The 24,632-nt window shown below is 45.4% G+C and overlaps 1 protein-coding gene across 2 annotated transcripts in view; it reads left to right on the top strand.

The window, feature by feature from the left end:
- The window catches only part of CLPB (ClpB family mitochondrial disaggregase), a 141,561-nt gene that overhangs the window by 4,892 nt on the left and 112,037 nt on the right, over positions 1–24,632 (top strand). The window lies entirely within an intron of this gene.

The raw sequence follows: 24,632 nt of genomic DNA, 5'->3' as shown, positions 1-24,632 counted from the left end.
ATAGTTTAATAAACATGCGATGATGCATCTTAAAAACCAAGCACAGATGTCAGCTTGCTGTTATAAGAGCCATTCATAACTGCCAGCTGTGCGTGGAGTCTTCATTTCCCCAGAAACAGATGAGCCTCACTTCCTTCTGCTGCAGTACAAGGGAGCGAGGGGGCAAAAACTGGCCGTGCCACCTCCTGGCAGGCCTTTGCTGACCCTCACATCACCGGTTGGTGACCGCTGAGGGCTGCCAGGCTGCTGCTTTCCTGTGGCAACCCAATGTAGGTAGTGTATTTGCAGAGCATCAGTGCAGTGAATCCACTTTTCCATCACCCAGGGGAGGCTGAGTTTACCCTATCCCAGCGAGCCCCCAAGTGTTGATTATTTTAGCTCTTTCAAATACACGTTTTTCTAATAGCAATAAACACCAAAAGAATGCAAAAGAATGCAGAAAATGGTTGAATTCATGGTGTGTGTGATGCAGAATATTCCTTCTTGCCTGTGTGGATAGCATATGTTGGGGCCTTTTGTGTGTCTCCCCCAGTTTCCAGCTGCTTTTTTCCTGCCTGCTGTTGTTTCATCTCTTTTGGTCATGATGACTCAGAGTCTCCCTTCACCCCGTGTAAGGGAGTCAGAGATGAGCTAGGCACAGACCCTGCTTTTCAGCATGGCAATCTTTTTTTTTTTTCTTTTTTGAGAAAGAGTGCCCACATGTGTGAGCAAGCATGAGCCAGGGAGGGGCAGAAGGAGAGAGAGAATCTTAAACAGACTCCATGCCCAGCACAGATCCCCATGCAGGGCTCGATCTCACAACCCTGAGCCAAAATCAGGAGTCAGATGCTTAACTGATTAAGCCATCCACACGCCCCTATTTATTTTTTAAGTAGGCTCCATGCCCACTGTGGGGCTTGAACTCAAGACCCTAAGATTGAGAGTCCTGTGCTCTACTGACTGAGCCAGCCAGGTGCTCCCATTCTGTTCTTTGTTTAAGAAGGTTGTGAGCTAGACTTCAGCTTAAACCAGTGGTTTGTGTGCCTCCCCAGGTCAGGGAGAGGTCTGGTTTCCCACATCTCTTCCCCAGCACAGAATTTCCCCAAACAGAATTTGGGGAAAGTTGCTTTTTACTGATTTTTCAGCAAACTTGAAGCAGAAAGTCCAGAGTCTTATTTCCATATGCCCATTGGCTATATCAGAGGGAGGCTGGGTCCCTCCCTTTTCCCTTCTTCCTCTCCTCCTTTCTCCCTGGGTGGCAGCCATTTCCTTCCTCCTCCCCCAAGGCACATAAACCTTCTTAATGTGTTCAACTCTGACTCTTCAGGAGTGGAAGCCCTGTCCTGGGGCCCCTGTCCCACCTGTCAGCAGCATGAGCAGGTGGCCCTTCTCCTCGGCTCAGCTCATACCCAAGCCTGGCTTCTGGATGTAGGAACCACTCACCCGAAACATAGGGCACAGGGCAGACTGAAGGCACATCTGTCCAGGCTTGGGCTGAGCCGTGTAAGGAGCTATCCAGGCTGAGAGAAATGAGGCCTCCTATTCTCTCAGTGGAGATCACATTTCTTTCAGAACAAACTTGGGTGAAAGACAACACCCCCAACCCATTTCCCTTCTCCCAGCAGGAAGCTGGGCCTCTCTGCTTTGTGCCTAAGTCAGTTTTTCATCAGCCCAAACGTTCTCTAATGAAGGAACCCTGGTGATACCAGTCTTCAACTTCACACTGCTTTTACCTTCCGTGATCCATTTGATCACTTGACAAAATTTACTGAGCACCTCTCATATGCTAGGCCCTATGCCTGGCATGGGGTACACCTGACCAGACATGATTCCTGCCCTCAATGTAGGTGATTGGGGAAGACTGTGGCAACACAGTGTGGTCAGTGCTGTGAGACAGTAGCCCAGAAGATGCCCTAACCAACCTGGGAGACCAGAGTAAGCATCCTATTGGAAATGGCTTCAAATATCAGTAGGCCTTAGCAAATAGAAAGGGAAGGCAAAGGGGGTTGCATGAGTGGTAGCACTGAGGCAAGAATCAGCCTAGGGTGTGTGGTGAGGAGGGGGATTTTATATATCTGTGTTGTTTGATCACAGTTTGCGGCTAGGAGGAACTGGAGAGAGGAAGGGACTTGGTCATGGACGGCACTGTGCATTTGTCCCTCAGTTGTTCATCTGCCTAGCCTGTCTTCTGTGCCCAGCCCTGAGCTGAATTTGTGTTGGTGGCAACACCATGAGGAAGTAGAAGCAGTTCCTGTCCTGGAGGAGTGTACTAACTCCCTTCCCGGGGGAGGAGGGAACACATGAGTCAAAATTGAGAACCAGCAAAACTGGGCACATATTGCCTGACTTTTATGAGCTTAAGTAACACAGAGATGATAATACCTTTAACCGGTAGAGTTGTAGAGTATTTGTTAATGACAAAAAAATGTTGCTTCATTTGACCAGCGTTTGTGAGTGCTTATTAGGAGCGAGGCATTGGACTGAGTGCTTGGAGATACAGTGTGAACAAGATTGGCACAATCCCTGCACTCTTGGTACTTACAGTCTAACTGGGAGCCAGTGACTGGGAGCCAGTACTAATTATGTACTTCAAAATGAATTGCAGTTTGTCTTTTCAACAAATGGTAGTGGGACAACTGTATATCCACATGCCAAAAAAATGCAGTTGGAGCCTTACCTTACCCATAGACAAATATTAACTCAAAATGGATCATAGGCCTAAATGTAAGAGCTAAAATTATAAACTCTTAAAAGAAAATATACGGATAAATTTTTGTGACCTTGGGTTAGGCAAAGCCATCTTAGATATGGCAACAAAATCACGAGAAACCAAAGGAAAAAAATAGATAAATTGGACTTCATCAAAATTAAAAACTTTGTGTTCAATGGACACCTTCAAGGAAGTGAAAACTTTCCCACAGAATGGGAGAAAATATTTGCAGATCATATATCTGGTAAGAGATTTTTATCTAGAATACATAAAGAACTGTTTAACTGGACAATAAAAAGATAACAATTTAAAAATGGGTAAAGGATCTGAATAGACATTTCTTTAAGGAAGACACTCAAATGAGTACATAACATTCAATATGCACACGGAAAGATGCTTAATATCATTAGGGAAATGCTAATCAAAAACCACAATGAGATATCACTTCATGCCTATTAGGATGGCTGTAAGCAGAAGGATAATAGCAAGTGTTTGTCAGGATGTGGAGAAATTGGAACCCTTGTAGATTGCTGGTGGGGATGTGAAATGGTGTGACTATTTTGGAAAAGGGTTGGCATTTCCTTAATATGTTAAACATAGAATTACCTTATGATGCAGCAAGTCTATGCCTAGGTATATACGCCAGAGAAATGAAGACGTGAACGTGAATGTTCATAGCAGTGTTATTCATAATAGCCCACAGAGGGAAACAGCGCCCAAAAGCCAACAATGGTTGAAGGGACAAATAAAATATAATACAGCCATATAGCAGAATATTATCAGTACAAAAGAATGAAGTATTGCTATATGCTACAACGTGAATGAACTTAGAAAGCATTATGTTAACTGAAAGAAGTCAGACAAAAGACCACATATCATATGATTCAATTTATATAAAATTTTCAGAGTAGACAAATCCATAGAGACAGAAAGTAGATTAGTTATTGGCAAGGACTGCAGAGGTTGGGGTTGGGAGGGACTAGGGAGTGACTGCTAATGGGTCTGGAGTTTCTTTGGGGAATGATGAAACTTCTGGAGTTAGTAGTCAAGATTGCACAACTCAATATAATAAAAACAATTGAGTTGTACATTTTTAATGGGTGGGTTATATATGATATGTTAATTATATCTTCAAACTTGATTAAAAAGTGAAGTATAAGACACTTGGGAATCTAACCTTGAATCTGGGAGGGGTTGAGGTGAGGGTATGTATCAGTAAGGAAAAGCATTGGAGTATGTGAGATTGAAGTGAGCTTGGGAGGATAAAGGGAAAAGCAGAACATTCAGTTGGAAGGAATAGTAGGCGGAAGGCCCTGAATTAAGAACAGATGTGAAGAAATCAAGCAGTTGAGAGAAAGCCAATCTGGTTAGACTCTACAGAGCAAGGACGGAAGGACATGAAATGAAGCTGGAGAATTAAGCGAGGACCATACTACACCGAGTCTGTAGGCCGTGGTAATGATTTTTATTTTTACTAAGATTGCTGGGCAACCAGTGTAGAATTTTAAGCACGTGTGCGTGTGTGTGTGTGTGTGTGAGAGAGAGAGAGAGAGAGAGAGACAGAGAGAGAGAGAGAGAGAGAGAGAGGGAGGGAGGGAGGGAGAGAGATATGGTGACATGATCTAGGTCTGTAATTTTAAAAGATCTCTGGTTGCTCCATGGAGAATAGATGATATAGAGAGCCATCCATGGTGGATGCAGGAAGATTGGATGAAAGTGACTGGAATAGTCTAGAAGAGAGGATGATGGCAGGTGATGACTTGGATTAAGGTGATAGCAGAGATGGAGGAAGTAAGCTAGACAGGACTTGGTGGTGGTTAGAGCAGTATCAATGCCTGATATGTCCTGCATACTAATAAATGAATGTTGAATGAATGAATAGAATTGGATATCATTGATTAGGGAGAAGAAATTATTAAGAAGGAATTTCAGTTTTCTGGCTTAATCAGCTATGTAGATGCTATTCACTGAGGTGAAGGTGCTAGAGGAGAACTGAGTTGGGGGGAAAAGATTATGAGTTTGGTTTCAAACATGTTAAATTTAACATGCTAGTGAGATACTCAAGTGGAGATCTGACTCTTTCCACTGTATATACCATGCAGTCTCCCCCCCCCCAAAAAAATATATCAGTGATTACTTGAGAGATTGTTTTGTTATCTTTTTTGATTTCTGGTTTCATGGTTTTAGAAAATAAAGGAGTTCATACCAGCTCAAACTTGTTTAGTAGATGCCTTTGGAAAAAAGTCTGATTTGGTTTGCATTTCAAGAAAGAAGAAAGGGTTGGGTTTTGTTGAGGGCACAAAGCATTTATTCTAGCTTTACATTGATGGCTTGCTTCTTGTCCCTGGATGCCCCAGCTTGGGGCTTGAGGCACTTGCTGTCCATGTCCCAGTGCTAAGGTGTCCAGAATGTGCTCAGCTACAGCATAGGTAAATGTTCTGCACATCGATCCAAGGATTTTATCTAATTAACAAAAACCCTGGCTGGTAAGTACATTTGACTGTCTCAGAGCCTCAGAGAAGCTGTCTGTTTATCGATTGTTGTATCATTTTGGCTGGATGGGAAGATATTAATGATGGCATCAGGGCAACCAAAACATCTAGCTCTCTTAACCAGTAAATATTTAAATGTCCTTGTGGTTTACAGTAGGTTGAAACTAAAGTTTATTCTAAACCAAAGGTCAAGGCTTCACTGGTATCACTCTTCTAATTTGATGCTTGTTGTGAGAGCTCCTTAAGATCATCACACTGTTTTTTGAATGCTAGGATGTAACGTGCACAGGCTTTTGAATAGTGGGATGTTAGAAGGCAGTGTAATGGAAAGAATAAAGGATTTTTAGAATGAGAAGACCTGGCTTCCACTTCTGACACAGCTATGAACTGGCTCTGGGACCCTTAGTAAATCATAGAACGTCCCTCTTTGAGTCTTTGTTTCCAGATCATGTTAATGGGGACCCCACTGAGAACTTTGAATACAGTCCCTAGTGTTCAACTCTGCAGAGAAAACTGAGTCTCTTTGGAAAGGTCCAGATCGCACACTGAAACACTAATTAAGGTGGACAGTTCCAGGCAAGCAGTTCTTCAGAGTGGCCTGTACCTTTTTCTGAGGTGCGTGACTGGATCTTTGCTTACTTTCTCCCTGGTGATGGCAGGTAATTGGGGAAGGCTGGATTAGCAGCTTTTTCGGAACTTCATGGGTAGGTGGAAGCAATCAGTCATCTGCATAGAAACCCAGCAGAGTCAGGTGGTTGGCCAACCCCCAGAGCACAGAATGGCCAAGGCCTACTGGGGTGGCTTGTAGGGAGGAGGGATGTCCCTGAAAGAGAGCCCAGCCCTGGGATGGTGCCTCTAGTGTTGGCCCTCCTGGTTCTTGGTTGTGTGGCCTTAGTCCCTAAACTTCCTCAGTGGCCTTACCTGTGAAGTATTGTTGATAATATTTGTCAGACCACCCTCCTAGGGTCTTATGAGAGTTCCAGGCAGGTGAGCTCTTGTCTGGAAAATTACTCATCCTTTGGGTCATCAGTGTCATGTTTTCCTGGAAGGCTTCAAGTACCCTAGCCTTCCCAGTACCTGTAGGTCCCCATAACACCCAGAACTTCCTCTGTGACAGCACTTATCACCCCCTATTGGGATAGGTCATCTATTTTCTTTCTCTCCCACAATACTGTGAGCATTGCTGGTTTTCATTGCTGTTCATGTGAATAGTTAACACATACTTACTGAATATTTCAAAAGTGCTCTGTAAATGATAAAGAGTTAGGCAAATGTTAATAGTTATTGATAGTTATAATAAACCTGTAAAAGATGACTGACCTCCCTTTGAAAAAATAATATAAAAATGGAGAATTAGCTCTTGTATTCAACAAGTAATACCTACTATGTGCTGGCACTGTGCTAAGCTCTGATAGATCAGTGGTAAGCCAAAAATACGTAGAGGCATCACCTCATGGAGCTGGAAGCCTACTTAGATGTTGATCGTGCCGATGTGAAATTACAGCTGTGACAGATGCTGCAAGGGAGGGTAAAGAGAATCCTAGAGCCTCTGGTGGATTTCCTCTGGTCAAGGAAAGCTTCCCAGAGGAAGCTTGAGCTCTGGTGAGGAGTTACCTAGGTGAAGAAGGGCAGAAGAGCTTTCCTGGCAGAAGGAACTTTTATTTACAGAGACCCGTGGAAGGAGGAACGATGGCCAAGTGTGAAGGACTGAAAAGGGCAGGCACCTGCAGTGTAGAACGGGTGCCAGAATAAATATTAGAAGCCGTAGTAAGGAGCTTTGTGTTTGTTCTAACAGCAGTGGTAGCTGATTTGGTGGTGGTGGTGGGGCATGGGGTGGAAGGTTGACATGATCAACAGCCATTCTGATTGTTGAGAAACATAAGGAACCAATCTGAGTGTTACCAGTCTGTGTGTTGCCAGCGTCTTTGGCACTGATTCAGCCACCGCAGCAGGGTAAGTCGCAAAGCTGTAGTCCTCCAGGGCCCCGCAGCAGGGGCAGCAGTCAGGCTCTGTCTCCCCAACAGTATCGCTGTGGCCTGAGTGCCGCTGCTTGTAAATCCCACCTCAGTCATGACCATAACACATGTCAGCATGGCTAGAACCAGTTAGATTTTTTTCCCACGGAATTTTCCTAGAAACAATGGGAGAGAAATCCAAGAATACTGAAAATAGTCAAGCTAAATGTGTTTCTGGGCTTACAGTATTCACTTTAGCTTCTTGCTTCACAGTTCCTGCTCTGTCCCTGTCTTGTTTGAAAGCTTTCTCAGAAAAAAAATCTCATTTTTGAATTTTGAGGCTCTTTTACATCCTAGTTCCTTCCCTCCCCTCCCTTCTGAGCAGGAGTCCCAGGTCCAGAGTCTTCTTAAGGCAACAAGTGGTTCTCCCCTGTCACTCTGTCAGGGCGTCTGCCCAGGAGGCTCTCATCTCATTGGCAGAAATCCCAGTGGTAAGGACTTTGGGATGGGAGAAAGCAAGGTTTCATTCCCAGCTGTGAGTCTGAGAAAACAAGGGTTGAATTCCAGCTGTGCCGTTTGTCAGCTCTGTGACCTTGGGAAGTTGCCTAACCACTTCTCGCCTAAAGTGAGATGATGATTGACCTACCTCACACCATTGCTGTGAGTACTAAATGAGAACATTAAATGACAGAAACTGCTTAGTGCTATGCCTAGTGCATACCAGATGCTCAGTGCATAGCAAGTTTTGTTACTAAGTGTTGATAATTACACTAGGTTTTTACCCCACAGCTAGAAAAATAAATTAAGGTAATGGGTAGAATTTTCTGGATATTCAGTTGTTACCCTATACATGTTTCTTAAACTTTTAGTGTGAGTATTCAGACACCTCCCAGACTAATAAACACAAGGTAAATGAATATTAAGCGGGGCAAAAAAACACAGCCTATCATGCTTAGTTTTACTCTTTTTTTTTAGAACTCACATATATTCAGAATTTTATTTACTTCTTATAGGATATTACTTTAATGACATTTTTTACACCTATAATTTTTATATACTTTGGTACATGTAGTATAAAATATTATAAAATAATATTTTAGGGGCACCTGGCTGGCTTCGTCGGAAGAGTGTACAACTCTTGATCTTGGGATCTTGGGGTTGTGAATTCGAGCCCCATGTTGGGTGTAGAGATTAGTTAAATAAATAAAACTTTTTCAAGAATCTTAAATAATATTTTAATAACATTGTTGAATATTATTGATAGTGGCTGATGTTTATAAAATGCCTTTTTTGGGGTGCCTGGGTGGCTCAGTCGGTTAAGCGTCCGACTTCAGCTCAGGTCATGATCTCACGGCTCCTGGGTTTGAGCCCCACGTCGGGCTCTGTGCTGACAGCTCAGAGCCTGGGGCCTGCTTCAGATTCTGCTCTGGCTCTCTCTCTGCCCCTCCCCCGCTTGTGCTCTGTCTCTCTGTCTCTAAAATAAAGAAACATTAAAAAAAAAAATTTAAAAAACCAAAAAACAAATGCTTTTTTTAAGGCAGTTATATGAGGCTTTAATCACTAAATCCTCACAGTCATGCAGGTAATAATAGCCTTGCTTCACAGACAATGAAACAGAAATGCAGGTTGCTAGAGTAATCCACAGTGGCCCACTTGGAAGTCGCACACCACTTCATTTTCCGGATGAGGCGGCCTGAAGCAGAGAGAGGCTTGCTGGGGTCACAGTTTCCTCAGCACTCTTCCAGGCTCAGCAAGATGTTTTCTAGCTAGAGGAAGAACCATTTCTGTCCGCCTTATTGGGAGTCCACAAGGCTCCTGAAGAGAAACTGTCAAATCCAGATCCCTTACCTGTCCTCCCCTCTGCTCTTCACCCACACCCCTGCCTCCAGCCCCACGCTCCTGCCAGCCATGCCTGGCCCTTCCCTCCACCCCAAGAACCCCATTCCACTGAGACTTGGCTTCTCACTGTCCAAACATGCAGCTTACTCATTCTACCTGGAAGCCTTTGCAGTGATTCCAGTTCCACCCCTGTCCTGTCTGGATCCAACTGATGCTTCATCGCCCACCTCAAGCCCTTCTTCTTCCAGAAAGCTCACCCTCACTAATAATGATAGCTGTCATTTATTAAATACCCACTCCATGTGAGGCAGAGTACTAGATACTCTATATGTATTATTTTCATTTCTTGGTACGGTATTGCAAAAGCAGATTATGTTACATCCATTTTCCAGATGACAAAACTTGAGGCTCAGATTTAGTGCTTACTACCTCACAGCTAGTAAATAGCAGTGTGGTGATTTAAACTGAGGCCCACAGGAGTCCAAAGTATGCACTTCCCTTGCTTCGGTTCATTACTTGCTCTAGCCCATATTGAGCTTTCTTACCAGATTCCCACAGCCTTAAAGTCTGAGCCACACAATATCACGGTTAGTTTTCTCCTTGCCTCTCTTGCCTGTGTCTCCTCAACCAGGCTGTCCTGTCACAGCAAGGTGGATGGCACCTCCTCCTGCCTCCACCGTAGCTAGTCACACAAGCCTGGCTGGGCACTCAGAAGGCACACAGTACAGATAGAGCCTTACTGGTTGATTGATTGGTTGAATGAAGCCCTGTTTATTCTCCAGAGGCTACCCAGCAGGAGGGTACAGCAGCTGGACAGGCTGACTGGTCTCCAGGATCCTCCATTCATGTGGATGGGAGGCCCAGGAAGGTTGCATAAGAATCCTCTCTGAGGCTGAGCTGAGGCTTCCATCTCAATGCCCTTTTGTTTGGGGGGGGATAGCACCCAGGCCTCCCGGGAAGTCTGTGTGTTTGACCAGCTTTTGCAGATGGACAGTGAGCAGGGACAGGATATAAAGCACAAACAATTGTGGGAGGCCTCTGAATTCCCAGGGGTTCAGAGTCCAGCAGGCAGGGCAGGATCCTTTCTAGGGCAAGTGACACTTAGTTATAGCCCCTGCATGGGTAGACTGGATCCAAGGCACTTTTTGTCTCTGGCCTCACTTCCTCTTCAGTATTTAAGTCCTTCTTTGGGTTTTCTTTTTTTTTCCCCTTCAAGGAGGTTTTCTGCTGGACAGCTCCTCTAGGTATGAGGCCCTCTCTACCTCCCAAAGGATGCACAAACTCTGGTTGAATAAGCATTCTTTCTTTTATTCTTTTCTTTTTCTTTTTGAGATATAATTCACATACCATAGAATTCACTCTTTTAAAGGGTGCAGTGGTTTTTGGTATATTTATAAGATTATGCAACCATCACCACTGCCTCATTCCAGAACATTTTCATCACCCCCTCACCCCAAAAAAGATCCTGGTCACTCCCTGTCACTCCCCCCAGAACCTGGCAACTACTGATCTACTTTCTGTCCCTGTGGATTTGCCTGTCTGGACATTTTCCATAAATGGAATCATACAATGTGGTCTTTGGGGACAGGCTTCTTTCACTTAGCGTAATGTTTTCAGGGTTCATCCATGTTGTAGCATGTATTGGTACTTCTTTTTATTGCTAAATAATATTCCATGTATAGATATACCACATTTTATTTATCCTTTTTTCATCAGTTGATGGGTGTTTATGTTTTTACTTTTTGGCTGTTGTGAATAATGCTGCTGTGAACATTCATGTACAGGTTTTTATGTGAATGTATGTTTTCATATCTCTTGGGTAGATACCTACAAGTGGAACTGCTGCACAATAGGATAACTCTATTATCCATTTGCCAGACTGTTTTCCAAAGTGGCTGCACCATTTTACATTCTCCCCAGCAGTGTATGAGGGTTCTGACTTCTCTAGTCTTTTCAAAACTTGTTATTGTCTGTCTTTAATTATAGCCATCCTAGTATGTGTGAAATGATATCCTATTGTAGTTTTGATTTGCATTTCCCTGATGGCTGATGATCCATCCATAGAGCATCTTTTCACATGCTTATTGGCCATTTGTATATCAGCTTTGGCATTTATTTTTATTTTATTTTATTAAAAAAAATTTTTTTTTTAACATTTTATTTATTTTTGAGACAGGGAGAGACAGAGCATGAACAGGGGAGGGTCAGAGAGAGGGAGACACAGAATCTGAAACAGGCTCCAGGCTCCGAGCCGTCAGCACAGAGCCCGACGTGGGGCTCGAACTCACGGACCGCGAGATCATGACCTGAGCCGAAGTCGGCCGCTCAACCGACTGAGCCACCCAGGCGCCCCTATTTTTATTTTTTATATTTTTTTGGCATTTATTTATTCTTAAGACCCCTTATAAGCATTATGCCCCATTTGGCATTGAGGAGGAGAATAAACATGCATCATGATGACTTTTGCCTTTCAAGAACTTGCAGTCTGGTAAGAGACTTGTAATTAGTATGTAAGAAAAGTTAAGGCTTCATAGAGAAGGTGGCATTTAGTCTGGGCCTGGAGATTCATAGTATTTGGGTACAAGGAGCTTGGTGGAAAGGTTTTCTGGGCATTTGGAGTAATGTAAGCAAAGGCACTCGGTAATTAGAAAAACATTTATCTTGTGATGAATTCTGAAGCTGTATGTGTGAAAGCACTGGCATAGCACTTGACACATAGTGGGCTGTCATTATGTGTTAGCTTCCCCTGCAACTGCCCTTTAGTCCCTGCTCTGTCCTCCAGGACTGCGCAACTCTTTTCCTGTTCCAGACTTTAAAAAAAAAATTTTTTTTTGGTAACGTTTATTTATTTTTGGGAGAGAGAGTGCGAGTGGGGGAGTGGCAGAGAGAGAGAGGGAGACACAGAATCTGAAACAGGCGCCAGGCTCTGAGCTGTCAGCACAGCTGACAACCCAATGCAGGGCTCGAACTCAGGAATGGTGAGATCATAACCTAGGCCGAAGTCGGATGTTTAACTGACTGAGCCACCCAGGCGCCCCTCCAGACCTTTAAATATTAGGAGACAGAGCTCCAAGCCAAGTAAGACTTGGTTCCCTAAACTGTTTTCTTTTCTTTTTTTTTTTTTTTCAACGTTTATTTATTTTTGGGACAGAGAGAGACAGAGCATGAATGAGGGAGGGGCAGAGAGAGAGGGAGACACAGAATCGGAAACAGGCTCCAGGCTCTGAACCATCAGCCCAGAGCCTGACGCGGGGCTCGAACTCACGGACCGTGAGATCGTGACCTGGCTGAAGTCGGACGCTTAACCGACTGCGCCACCCAGGCGCCCCCCAAACTGTTTTCAAGTTTCTACCCATCCTAGTCATTTCCTAATGAAATGGCCACAAAGTTTTGGTGCCCTTTCTGAGTTACAGTGTGGCATGACCACAGTTGTGAGGAACAGGGCAGTCATCCCTTTTGTCAGAGATTTTATGCTTCTATTAATATAGCCTGAGCTTGCACTAGCTTTTTTGGTAGCTGTGTTGTGCTCCTGGATTCTGTAAGCTTGCAATCAGCCGAGCCTGCTGAGAACCAGGGCTTCTGTACTTCTTTAACCTTTTGATTGGATTTGTTTAGCAAACTTGTTTTAACCTAAAGGCAAGACCACTTTTAAAGTATCGTATTGCCATGTATTGCTACATGAGTATGAAAGTAGTGCTGCTAATGTGGAGATTACCGTGAGGAAGAAGGGATGGATTGGGCCTTTCTCATCTTGAGTCTAGGAGAAGAGGGTCTCTTCAATGGGAGAAGGTTCTAGAAAGCAGAACTAATCAAAGGGGATCTCCATCCTTCAGATCCCTCTTTTCCTTTTAAGTCTTTTCCTTCTTTGTCATTTTTTGTCAGTTGATTAGTCCCATCGGATTCCTGTGGTGTGCTGGCCCCAGGCTAAATGTGGGAAAGGAGGGAAGAAATGGGATACGTGCCCTGGAAGGCAGTGTGGTTCAGTAGGGAGAGGTCCCAGTCCCAAGCTGCCACTTACTGGCTAGTCATCTTAAGCAAGTCCTTAACTAGTCACAAGATCAGATGAGATCACGTCAGGTGCCTGATACATAGTAGGCTGCTCAAGAAGTGTGAGTTCTTTTGACTTCACCATTCAAGAGCTCTCCACATGAGGAGCCAAGTATGTTGTGTGCTCACTGACCCTGAGTGAGCAGAGCTCTCAGAGCACCTGCGATACTTAAAGCATTTATTTGTGTACTTGTCCCATTTCCGCAACCCCAATTCAGATGGGAGCTGCTTGTGGACAAGGTCCATGTCTGATTCATATCTGTACACTTAGTGCCCAGCACAGAGCCTGACTTGGAGAAGATGCTACCTAAGTTTTGTTACTGGAATGAATCTGAATTAATGTAGGCCAGTCTTTGCCTCCACCTGTCTAGGGAGTCAGGTATTGTGACTGACTTTGCACAGTCCAGTATTTACTGAAAAGCATGGGGTTCTGGAGCTTGGCACTGGTGGCTCAAGTGCCAGCCCTGTTGGAGAAGTCTGAGTCACTTCTGTGTCTCACTGCCATATTGTGACAAGCTATCTGGCAACCAGCCAGCTGCCCAGCTAGAGTCCTACTGTAGTGCCAGTAGGTGGCGCCGGTGGCCCTTTCCCACACTTCAGCTACCTAGACGGGCATTTCCATCTTGTCACCAAGTTACCAGGGCAGCTGTTGACTGGGACATACCCTATAGCCCTGGGCAGAGGTACCCAGGTAAGGGTGCTCTGGGCCACCCTCTCCTCCTTATAGCGTTGTATTGTTGCTTTTCATGTTTTATTGCGTCCCAGCCTTAACACACACTGCTTGGGGAAACGGATGCTTCCTTAAGAGGATTCGAGGAGGGGCACCCAGGTGGCTCAGTCGGTTAAGCGTCCGACTTCAGCTCAGGTCATGATCTCCCAGTCTGTGAGCTTGAGCCCCGCATCAGGCTCTGTGCTGACAGCTCAGATCCTGGAGCCTGCTTCAGATGCTGTGTCTCTCTCTCTCTGCCCCTCCTTGGCTCATGCTCTGTCTCTGTCTCTGTCTCAAAAATAAATAAAAACATTAAAAAAAAAATTTAAGGGGCGCCTGGGTGGCTCAGTCCATTGAGCGTCCTACTTCGGCTCAGGTCATGATCTCGTGGTCTGTGAGTTCGAGCCCCGCGTCGGGCTCTGTGCTGACAGCTCAGAGCCTGGAGCCTACTTCCAATTCTGTGTCTCCCTCTCTCTCTGCCCCTCCCCCGCTCGTGCTCTGTCTCTCTCTGTGTCAAAAATAAATAAACATTAAAAAAAGTAATAAAAATAAAATTTAAAAGAGGATCCCGGGAGATCATTGGGGGAATCTGTGCTTCTGCCTGTCCTTTCTGGTGCAACTCATGTCTCTGCCTCCAGGAAGTTGTCCGTGTGGTTCTGTTGCTCTGACCTACCCTCACACAACACCTTCTCCAGGGTCCTTGCTTGTATTTTAGCTGTTTGCCAGGTGTGGAGCTGAACAGTGAATGCCTTGAAGGACACAGTGGAACTCAGCTCAGAGTTCTGTAATAACCAGTCTCATGGAAAGTTTGTGGAATGAATGGATGAATAATAGGAAATGGGTTCCTCAAAAAATCGTTACCCAAACTGAAAGACGTTCTACAAACAAATTAGCCTTCCTCTGTAAAAGTGTCAGAACTAAGAAAATCAAAGAAAGGCCCAGCAACTATTCTAGTGAAGGGAAACTGAAGACCCTTGCAGTGCCTGGTTCTAATATTGATCCTGGCTTACATCTGGATTACAGAGGGAAATTTCTATAAAGGACATTATTGGGATAATTGATGAAATTTGAATATTAGATAAAAACATTTTATCCATGCTAAGTGTTCCAAATTTGGTCATTATTGGTTAGTGGTTATGAAAGAGAATGACCTTGTACTTAGAAATATGTGCTGAAGTATTTGGGAGTAAAGGGGCACATAATGTCTGAAACTAACTCTCATATGGTCCAGGAAAAAAATAGAGAAAAGGAGAGGTGCTTGGGTGGCTCAGTTAGTTAAGTGGCCAACTTTGGCGCAGGTTGTGATCTTGCAGTTTGTGAGTTTGGGCTCCACATTGGGCTCTGTGCTGACAGCACAGAGCCTGGAACCTGCTTCAGATTCTGTCTCTCCCTCTTTCCCTGTCCCTTCCCCACTCGCGCTGTATGTCTCTCTCTCAAAAATAAATAAATATTTTTAAAAATTTAAAAATAGAGAAAAGGAATGGCTAAGCACAGGAGGCAAAATGTAACGAGAATCTGAGTGGAGGATGGATCTGAGTTTTTTTGTCCTATTTTTGTAACTGTTCCGTAAGCTTGAAATCATTTCAAAATAAAGTTTAAAAAAGTCTGTGAGGGGCACCTGGGTGGCTCAGTTGGTTAAGTTTTCAACTCTTGATTTTGGTTCAGGTCATGATCTCATGGTTTGTGAGATCAAGCCCTGCATCAGGCTCTGCACTGACAGCATGGAGCCTACTTGGGATTCTCTCCTCTCTCTCTGCCCCTCCCCTCCTCAAAATAAACAAATAAACTTAAAAAAATCTGTGCACTTTAATGTGTGTCAAGTTTCTGCTTGAAACAGGGAGATGGGACAAAGAATGGTCACCCAGCATTGGACTTCATTCCATTTCATCTAGTACTACTCAGTGAGGGTCTGATCCAGCTCCTGTGCTGTGTGCTTATGAACAAATGAAAACTTGTGGTAATGACAACTAACATTTGCAAAATGTAAGTGCTTTTGCATATGGTATTTCCTTTGCTCAAGCTCAGCACCCTTGTTAAGTAGGTCTGGCAGGCTGATAAGGTTAAGGTGACTGACTGAGGTTCAGAGAGGTTAACGTGACCTGCTGTAGTCACGCAGCCTGGAAGAGACACATGCAGGTTCATATCCAAATTAGTCTAGTCTGAGGCTGATGCTTTCTGGACCTCCACATCTGTATCTGTACAGGGAAGGATTGGACTGATTAATCTCTGCCGATCATTTATTATGTCTAGAAATTTTAAAACTTTATATGATAGGAAATAACTAGTCAGGAAGCTTACAGGCACATTCTACACGTTTGTTGTAAGTGCTGCATAAGTGCCTGCCCTTCTCCCTCTCTGCCCACCTGCTTACCTTTGGAGCAGTTTGGGTATGGCAGTGCTGGGGTGAGCCATATTCCTGGCAGAAAGAGCAACTAGAGAGTTTCCTAGAGGAAGGGTCCCATGCAGGGCCTTAAAGGAGGATGCTTTGTTCAAGTAGCAAATGCAGAAGATGCTAGAGAGGCCTCATGTCTGTGAAGTTAGAGCACCAGGATCCTACCTAAAGTCCACTGGCCCAGGCTGAGTTCTGAGAGCAGCCTTCTTCCTCCCTAGCCCTGCCCCTCTCAGCCCAGGCTTACTGGGTAGATAAGGCGCAGATGGAGGCTGTGTGTGTGGATTCTAGCCCCAGGCGCCTTGCCTCTGTTCAGACAGCCTGGCCTGGTGCTGTTATTACTGTAAACAGGACCTTCTGCGAGGCTCCAGCCAGAGTCCTGTTGCCCAGATAGTGATCATGATTGAGTCTGCATGGCTCACTGCTTCCAGGCCTCTGATGCAGGTGGGCCAGGGCTCCCTACCCTTCAGCCCCCCTTCCCAGCTGCAGCTGAGAGCCAGTTAATGTGAAGGATCCGGAAATCAGTTGGAACAATGCACGATTGAAGTTCAGTGGCCGCTTTGTATTGATTGGTTGTAAAGAAAGCGGAAGAAAAATCATGTGGTACCTCCCTCCCCTGAGTAGAAGAGCTGGTTAGCCAGAATAACTCAAAACTGCCCCCATATCCCCGTCTGGGACTGTCTCCCTCCTACAGACAGCAGCCGGAGGAGCTGTCTTTTCTTTGGAAGTCTTGCTGATGCCTGTGTCTGTCAGGAATCCACTTCTCAAATTTTGACATTGTACGTAATTAGAATCCTAAGATTGTAGAACTGGCAGGGACTTGAGAAATCATTGAATTCACGTCCTCTATTTTACCACACGGAAAAGTGAGGCCCAGAGAGACTGATTTATCCAGGATCACACAGCTAGTTACTGAGAGAGCCATGACTAGAATCCATGGCCTCTAGCCCCAGGCCTGCATCTGAAGTATCCCAAGCCCTGAGCCTGAGAAACCACACCCACATACTCCCACATACACACAGTAGCCTAAGTTCTTTGAAGAAGACAGGCCTAACCAATATATAACAGGTAACTTCCAACATAAGACAGGTATTGGTGAGAGATATATGTCGGGAAGTGCTATATACATGTACTCATTCATTCAGCCCCTGAGCCTTGAGAGAGTGGCTGTGGTGCCAGCACAAGGAGTGAAGAGACAGGAGGGTCATGCTGACTGGAGGAGGGGGTGGGGGGACAAGGAAACTGATGTGTTTGGGGAGCCTGGGTGGCTTGGTTGAGTGTCTGACTTCAGCTCAGGTCATGATCTCATGGTACGTGGGTTCGAGCCCTGCATCAAAGCTTTGTGCTGACAGCTCAGAGCCTGGAGCCTACTTCTGATTCTGTTTCCCTTTCTCTCTTCCCCTCCCCCACCCGTGCGCGCGCGCTCTCTCTCTCTCTGCCTCCCTCAAAAATAAACATTAAAAAAAAAAAGGAAACTGATGTGCGATATAGGTTAGCTAGCATAGGCCAATGAGGCAGCATCAAGGCAGTCTTAGGGAAGGCTTCTTGGAGAAAAAAAGGGTAAGGGGCTTTTTCCCCCTAAGAAAGTTTTGTTTAAAAAAGAAAAGCAATAGTATGTTCATTGTTGCCAAAACAACAATAAAACTTAAAAGAATACAGAAGCACTCACAGCAGGAAGGGAAAGTTTAATACCCCCCACCCCCTTTCCCCCTTAACTGTTTCATGTTTGGTCCATAGCCTTCAGATCTCTCCTGGATTCCTGATATATCGGAGCAGCTTTGTTGTCCCCCTTGATTTGTTACTCTCCTATGGAAATCTTTATGTATGTATGTATTTATTTATTTATTTAATTTATTTTTAATATAATTTATTGTCGAATTGGTTTCTATACAACACCCAGTGCTCATCCCAACAAGTGCCCTCCTCCCTGTTCATCATCCACTTTCCCCTCTCCCTCACCCCCCATCTACTCTTAGTTTGTTCTCAGTCCTTAAGAGTCTGTTATGGTTTGCCTCCTTTCCTATGGAAATCTTTTTTTTTTAATTTTTTTTAACGTTTATTTAATATATTATTGAGAGAGAGAGAGAGACAGAGCATGAGTGGGGGAGAGGTAGAGAGAGAGGGAGACACAGAATCCGAAGCAGGCTCCAGGCTCTGAGCTGTCAGCACAGAGCCTGATGCGGGGCTCGAACCCACAAACCAGGAGATCATGACCTGAGCTGAAGTAGGATGCTTAACCTACTGAGCCACCCAGGCGCCCCCCTATGGAGATCTTTAGGTCTTGGGCTAGGGTGCCCTTTTCTACTGCTGGCCCTTGCCTGGGGATTTGAGACTGCTTATTTATCATTTCACAGAAAATTTTGAGCACTTATGTTCCAAGTTCTGTGTACACCTTTCACATATCCTGGTTTACTCTTGTTAACTTCCTTAAAATGGGGTAGATACTAATTGGGAAATGGTAATAGTACAGGCCGTTGTTCTGTTTGTCCAGTGCTTTATTTTTATTGCGTGTCAGGTATTTTTACATATTTTGCCTCATTGTTTCTTCATGGCACCCCTGTGTGACTTATGGAGTAGGGCCGCTGGGGTCCTCCATTTTTTTAACAGATGTGGAAACAGGCTTGTAGAGCAGTAGCTATCACTCAGATGAGGGGACCAAGTGAAGTTCAGAGAGGCTAGGTCATGCAGTCATTCACTGCTACCCACCCAGTAATGCTGGAGCATGCATGTGGACCAAGTCTATCCTGGTAATTCCCCTGCTCCACCCTACTTCCTGAGAGCCGTGTGAGATCTGGGGTTCAACTCCTGACTGCTAGTGTGGCCTCCTTCCTGTCTGCTGCTCTGGGCCACCCCCAGTTAGTGTCACCCACCACTGCTCTGCCAGGCAGGAGAGACCTAGTTCATTACGGAAGGGCCTTCCACAAGTCTGGACGGAGCCCAGAAAGGCCTGCAGTGCCCAACTCCTGGACAGAGGCTGCTCTGCCCTGAGTGGCAACCTGCATTAAGCATTCCACTCATCATCTCAGGGATGATGGAATCCTAACCTTTTCGGAGACACCGTGCTCTGTCACAAGCATTGCTCTTTTTAAAAGAGATTAATTCACTTGCCGCATTTTGTCCGTTGGTGAAAATCACAGGGGAGAGCAGGGGTGGCTTTCTCAGGCCTCAGAGGCCCTTTCAGCCACTCTCAGCAGGCAGCCACCCGCAAGCCCAGCTGGCCCGAAACTTTGAAATGACTGCCTACTGGGCATTCACTTGCAAAGGAACAAAATGAAATGGAGGAGACCTGGGTGTGTGAAATCCTAACTTTGAGCACAGAGGGGAAGTGGGGGAGGGGCCCCAGCCAGCTTTGAAGGAGGAAAAGTTGTTTGTAGCTGGGTTCACTTGTGATGGTTTGTAATGTTGGTACTGGTCCTGCCTTGAGTCACCAAGTGCCACCACTCCTTATGGAGTGCTACCACATGGTATCTCTTTTAATCCTTAACAGCCACCTTGCACAATAGAGATTACTATCCCCCGTGCCACAGCTAGTAAGCGAGAGAGCGAGAATCTGAACTCCAGCCCTTGGACTCCAGGGTCATTGCTTTTTTCGTTACATCTGAGCCCCCAGAAGGCTGCAAAGAATGGTGCTCAGTCAGGATGCTGTGCAGGGCTCAAAAGCTGGAGTGTCGCTGAAGAACACCAAGATTTGCCTCCTAGGAATGAGCCTTCAAGTTGGTGGAGCCTTTTCCTTCAGATTTCAGTGTCCCCTCCTGAAACCTGTAAGAGCCTATGAAGAGGCTAAAGCTTGGGATGAGATACCTTCCGTAGCTTGTTAGAGTAGGAGGCGCCAGCCCTGGAACTAGAGCCCAGGCTGCCTGACTGCTCTCTGCTCTTTTGGCTCTGTTCATTGACAGGATAGCAAGTTTAGAGAAGCCCTCTTTTCCAGCAGTCCTCCTCTTAGAAGAAAACCCTGCATTGTACAGAAAAAAGATAACCCCTAAATGCTGATGGCCGTGTAACAAGTAGCTAAAAATTGTTGCTAATCAGAGACATGCAAACTAAAACAATAATGTGAGATCCCTTTACACCTATTGGGCTTGCAGTCAGTAGGAAGCTGGCAACTGCCGAGTGTTGGCTGGGAGAGCAGGACACAGGAACACCCTAAAACCCAGGGATCTCACTGCAAGTACATGCCTCAGAAATACTCATACTGGTCCAAAAGGGCACATGTTCTTGTTCTTTTTGTTTGTTTGTTTGTTTGTTTGTTTTGTTTAATGTTTATTTATTTTTGATAGAGAGCCGGAGAGGGCCAGAGAGAGAGAGGGAGATAGAGAATTCCAAGCAGGCTTCACACTGTCAGCGCAAAGCTTGACACAGGGCTCGAACTCAGAAACCGTGAGATCGTGACCTGAGGCGAAATCAAGAGTCAGATGCTTAGCCAGCTGAGCCACCCAGGCCCCCCGTAAGAGGATGTTCTTTGAGCATTACTTTTGGTGGCTGGGAGATGGAGACTGCCTCAGTAGGTATCTCTGGGAGAGCAGAGAAGGAAAAAATCTGGTGAATGTGCCATTGAGAATTATATAGCAATTTTAAAAAATGGAATTATTGTATACTTGGCGGTGTGAGTTAATCTTAAAATGTATTATTTGTGAAAAAAAGTAATAAAGACAACACGTGTGTGTGTGTGTGTACATATATAAAGAGAAAACACTGCTTGGCTCAGGCTTTGGAAAGCAAGAACCTCTGTCTTGTCTCCTTCCCAGGAGCCAGCATGCAGCTGGGCACAGAGTAGGTATGTACACATGTTTGTTGAATAAATGAAGAGAGGAGTGCCCAGAGCCAAGCTGAATGAATTACCCAGTCATCCTGTGTGACCCTGTCTTAGAATCCCTGGGTATTGGCCAACCTGCCACTGCCAGCGTCAGACTACAACACTTCGTTCCATCAAAGAGGTGGAAGTAGGGCAAGGTGGCAGGTGGAAGCCACCCTGTATCGAACACCTGCTATGTGCCAGGTACTGGGCTAGGATCCCAGCAAATTAGAGGTTAGTGTCTCTATTTGATAGGTGAGAAAACTGAGACTCAGAGAATTGATTGGCCTAGGGTTATCTAGCTGGGCTAGAATGTGAATCCAGGTTTGATTTATTACAAAGTCCTTTTATTCATCCTTTTCATTACACCATACTTGGTCCTCAAGGGGCATGAGGAGGAGGCATCTCAGTCCTGTTTCTTCAGCCCTACTTCCAGATCAGAGCTGCTTCCAGAATTCTCAGGGCCCAGGCAGGGGAAAACGGCTCACTGTCCCACTGGAGACAGGAGGGATTCTGGCTGCACTCAGTTTTTCCTGGCCATGCCCCGCTTTCTCATTTTCCTGCCCTGACTTGTCTCCCTTGTCTATGTTACAACAGCTCCCAAACTGTCTTCTTGTCCCCACTTTCTACTCTCTCCCCTTTCAGAGCCAGCTTGCTTAAGCTATCAGGTTAATTTTGTAATTTCTTTTACACAGAAACCTTCAGTGACAACCCTTTTGCCTGTGGTAAGAGTCTTAAGGAATGCCAAATAGGGTTCTTCTCTGTTGCCGGCTTTAGCTGATTGATGATGCCTGATTAGAACAAGGGTTGAAAAGGATTCTGAGGCTTGTTCAAAGGCTCCACAGAAAAAACTTCCGGGAGAGATTCATGATTTCTGACTTAGATGCAGGAGGCAGGACAGTAGCATGCATGCCAGGCATTTGTCAACTCTTCAAGTTGGGTTTGTAACCTAGGATCTGTTTTTGATTTCATGAAGACCTGTGAACTCCTGGACATTGAAAAAAAAATCTTTTTTTTGAGTACCTGTGCTCTTGTGCACTTTTCTGGAGAGAATCGTCAGCTTTGGTCATATTCTCAAAGAAGCCTATGTCTCAAAAGAGATTTACGCCCACTGCCTTGGCCCTGTGTCTTGACTTTAGAGGCTCTGTTGTAGGCCCTGCATACCTTGGCAGCTGCCTGTTTCTCTGCCAAGAACTGTCACCTGGATGGATTTACTTGATGATTTCCAAATATACCTTCCCATGGCTTCCCTGTTTCCTGATAGTGTCTTGGTCCTTTTGTCTTGACTGCTGCACACTTCCTCCCTCGTCTCTAAACTGTTTCCATTCTTCAAGGCACAGTTCAGGCTTTTCCTTCAGAAACCTCTTTGATTTGCTTCAGCTGGTCCTGATTTTCTGGCCTTCTGTACTGAGGACCAGAGAAATGAAGCCATCCTATCAGAATCACAGTTAGAATCAGAACCCCAGGCTCTAAACTCTCATACCCATGCACTTTCCACAGCACCTGCTAAACCAGGGAAGGTTTTGTAAGTTAGGAAGGAGGTTTTGTGCAAAGAGATTTTTGTCTCACAGGGTTCTTACTCTCTTTAATATTCTTGGCCATAGAAAATTGTTCCTGCATAAAAAAGGCTTAGCTGTGTGTGGTAAAGAGGCCCAGGAATTTCACCGGAAGAAATCCTCCAAATTAGAGATCAGAGATGAGTGACTTCCCAATCTCCTCTTCAACACTCTTCCCTCAGATTTTGTGCCCAGTCATGCTGCCTTCTCTTCTGGGGGAGAGGCTTTAGCCTCTGCCTCATGTACTCCTTCCTCTCCTTCGACTCATTTGTCGGGCTAACTCTCTAGCATCACATCCTCAGGAAGGGCTTCCAGGTCACTAAGACTGGGTTAGGTCTCCTGGGTGTGCACCTGTAGCCTGTGCTCCCCATTCACAGCGCTCCTCTGATGCATGCTTATGTCCTTGCTGGCCTGTCTTCTCCCCTGTGTCAGCACGGGCCAAGTGAATACATACTTGATATGGCTTTTCCTCAAGCCTTCATCACCTGCTTACTTCAGCAGCACAGAGCTTTTATTTGGCTTGGTCCAGAGGAGCAGTGACTGCAGATTGTGGCACAAGAATGGCACTAGGACGCAATTCTAAGCCTCCAGACTCTCTGCAGGTGCCCTTTCATTTGCTCCCCTCTAAATTAGAGTCCTCCAAACACCCTCCTACCCAGTCCTCATAAGCAGATCCTGCCTTGTTGGTGAATTGCTCTTGCCTTTTGGTCCCCCTCTCTCCTGGTCTCCTGTAGCACTTCTGGTGGAAAACTATATGCTGCAGGCTTTGATTTCCTGCTGTCCTGAGTCTTCCCTCCACAACTATGTCATTTGCTCTCTAGGGTACACCTGTGTCTTCTCACCCCCATCCCAGAATCTAGCACAGAACCAGGCACGTATGGTGATTGCTAAAATCAGTTGAGTATCTTGTCTTCCATGTGCCATGGCGTCAGGTTCAGTTTGGAGGAAGGGTGGTGAGGCGAGAAGGGTTCCAGCTCTAGAGCCTTTATCAGCCTGAACTTCAGTCACTGATCACTCCTTAGCTAGCTTTGTGACCTTCAGCGAGTCATTTCACCTCACTGAGCCTGTTACCTCATCCATGAGAAGAGGAGGTTAGCGTCAGTTCCTTAAGCGTCTATGAAGAGCAAATGAGAGCAGGTGTGTCAAGTTCTGAAGGCAGTTCCTGCTTATAGTAGGTGTCCAGTAAGAGGTTGATTCTGTTTACTCCCCTTCTCTCTATCCACCCCCACATTGTAGAACCCCCTGTTCCCAGGACCCGGAATTCAGGATTTTAGTGATGTATATAAAACTGTGTTAATTTATCCAGCAACTATTGAGCTCTTACTATGTGTTAGGCACTGGCATAGAGAGTCAGGCTTGTGTGGACTCTCCTAGAAACCTAATGTAGCATTTCTTTCTTTTGTTTGGTAATATTTATCTATTTTTGAGAGAGAGAGACAGAGAGACAGAGCGCAATTGGGGGAGGGGCAGAGAGAGAGAGAGGGAGACACAGAATCTGAAGGAGGCTCCAGACTCTGAGCTGTTAGCTAGCACAGAGCTGCCGCAGGGCTCAAACTCATGAGCTGCGAGGTCATGTCCTGAGTCAAAGTTGGAAGCTTAACCTACTGAGCTACTCAGGCACCCCAATCTAGCATTTCTAGCGTTCTTTCCATGTTTCCTTGGGTTTGAGATTTTGAATTTCCAAATAACCACCATACAGAGAAACTTGAGTGTGATCCTTTTGCACACTGGGAATTACCTAGATAAGCAGTGTCATTGGGCATTCAGTGCTAAGCATGGGGAAATTCTAAGGATGGAAAACAGATCTGTGGATTGGATGAGCTAAGGAAGCCTTCTCGGGGGAGCTCTTAAGCCAGGATTGTATTCCATACCATGGAAGTAGGATTAGAATAGGCAAAGAATCAGGGAGAGAGCATTCTGGACCAAGGTAGTGGGAGTGTCAGGGTATTAAGATAGAGAAGGCACAGTCTTTCCTCAGAAGGCTGGAAGGATAACAGCAGGGGTCAGACTGAGTAAGGGAAGAAGGAGAGGGGTAGGGGATACCTGGGGAAGGGGGGGAGACTTGCCAGAGGAGCTAGAGTGGGTACTTAGTTCTCAAAGGCCTCTGTTTCCAGATTCATGTAGCCTCCCTATTTGTTGACTGTCTCATTTCTTCCACTCTTAC

Source organism: Acinonyx jubatus, chromosome D1, assembly GCF_027475565.1.
Source record: "Acinonyx jubatus isolate Ajub_Pintada_27869175 chromosome D1, VMU_Ajub_asm_v1.0, whole genome shotgun sequence".
NCBI lineage: Eukaryota > Metazoa > Chordata > Mammalia > Carnivora > Felidae > Acinonyx > Acinonyx jubatus.
Note: the sequence above shows the minus strand (reverse complement) of the source record. Positions and strands in the feature narration are given on the sequence as shown.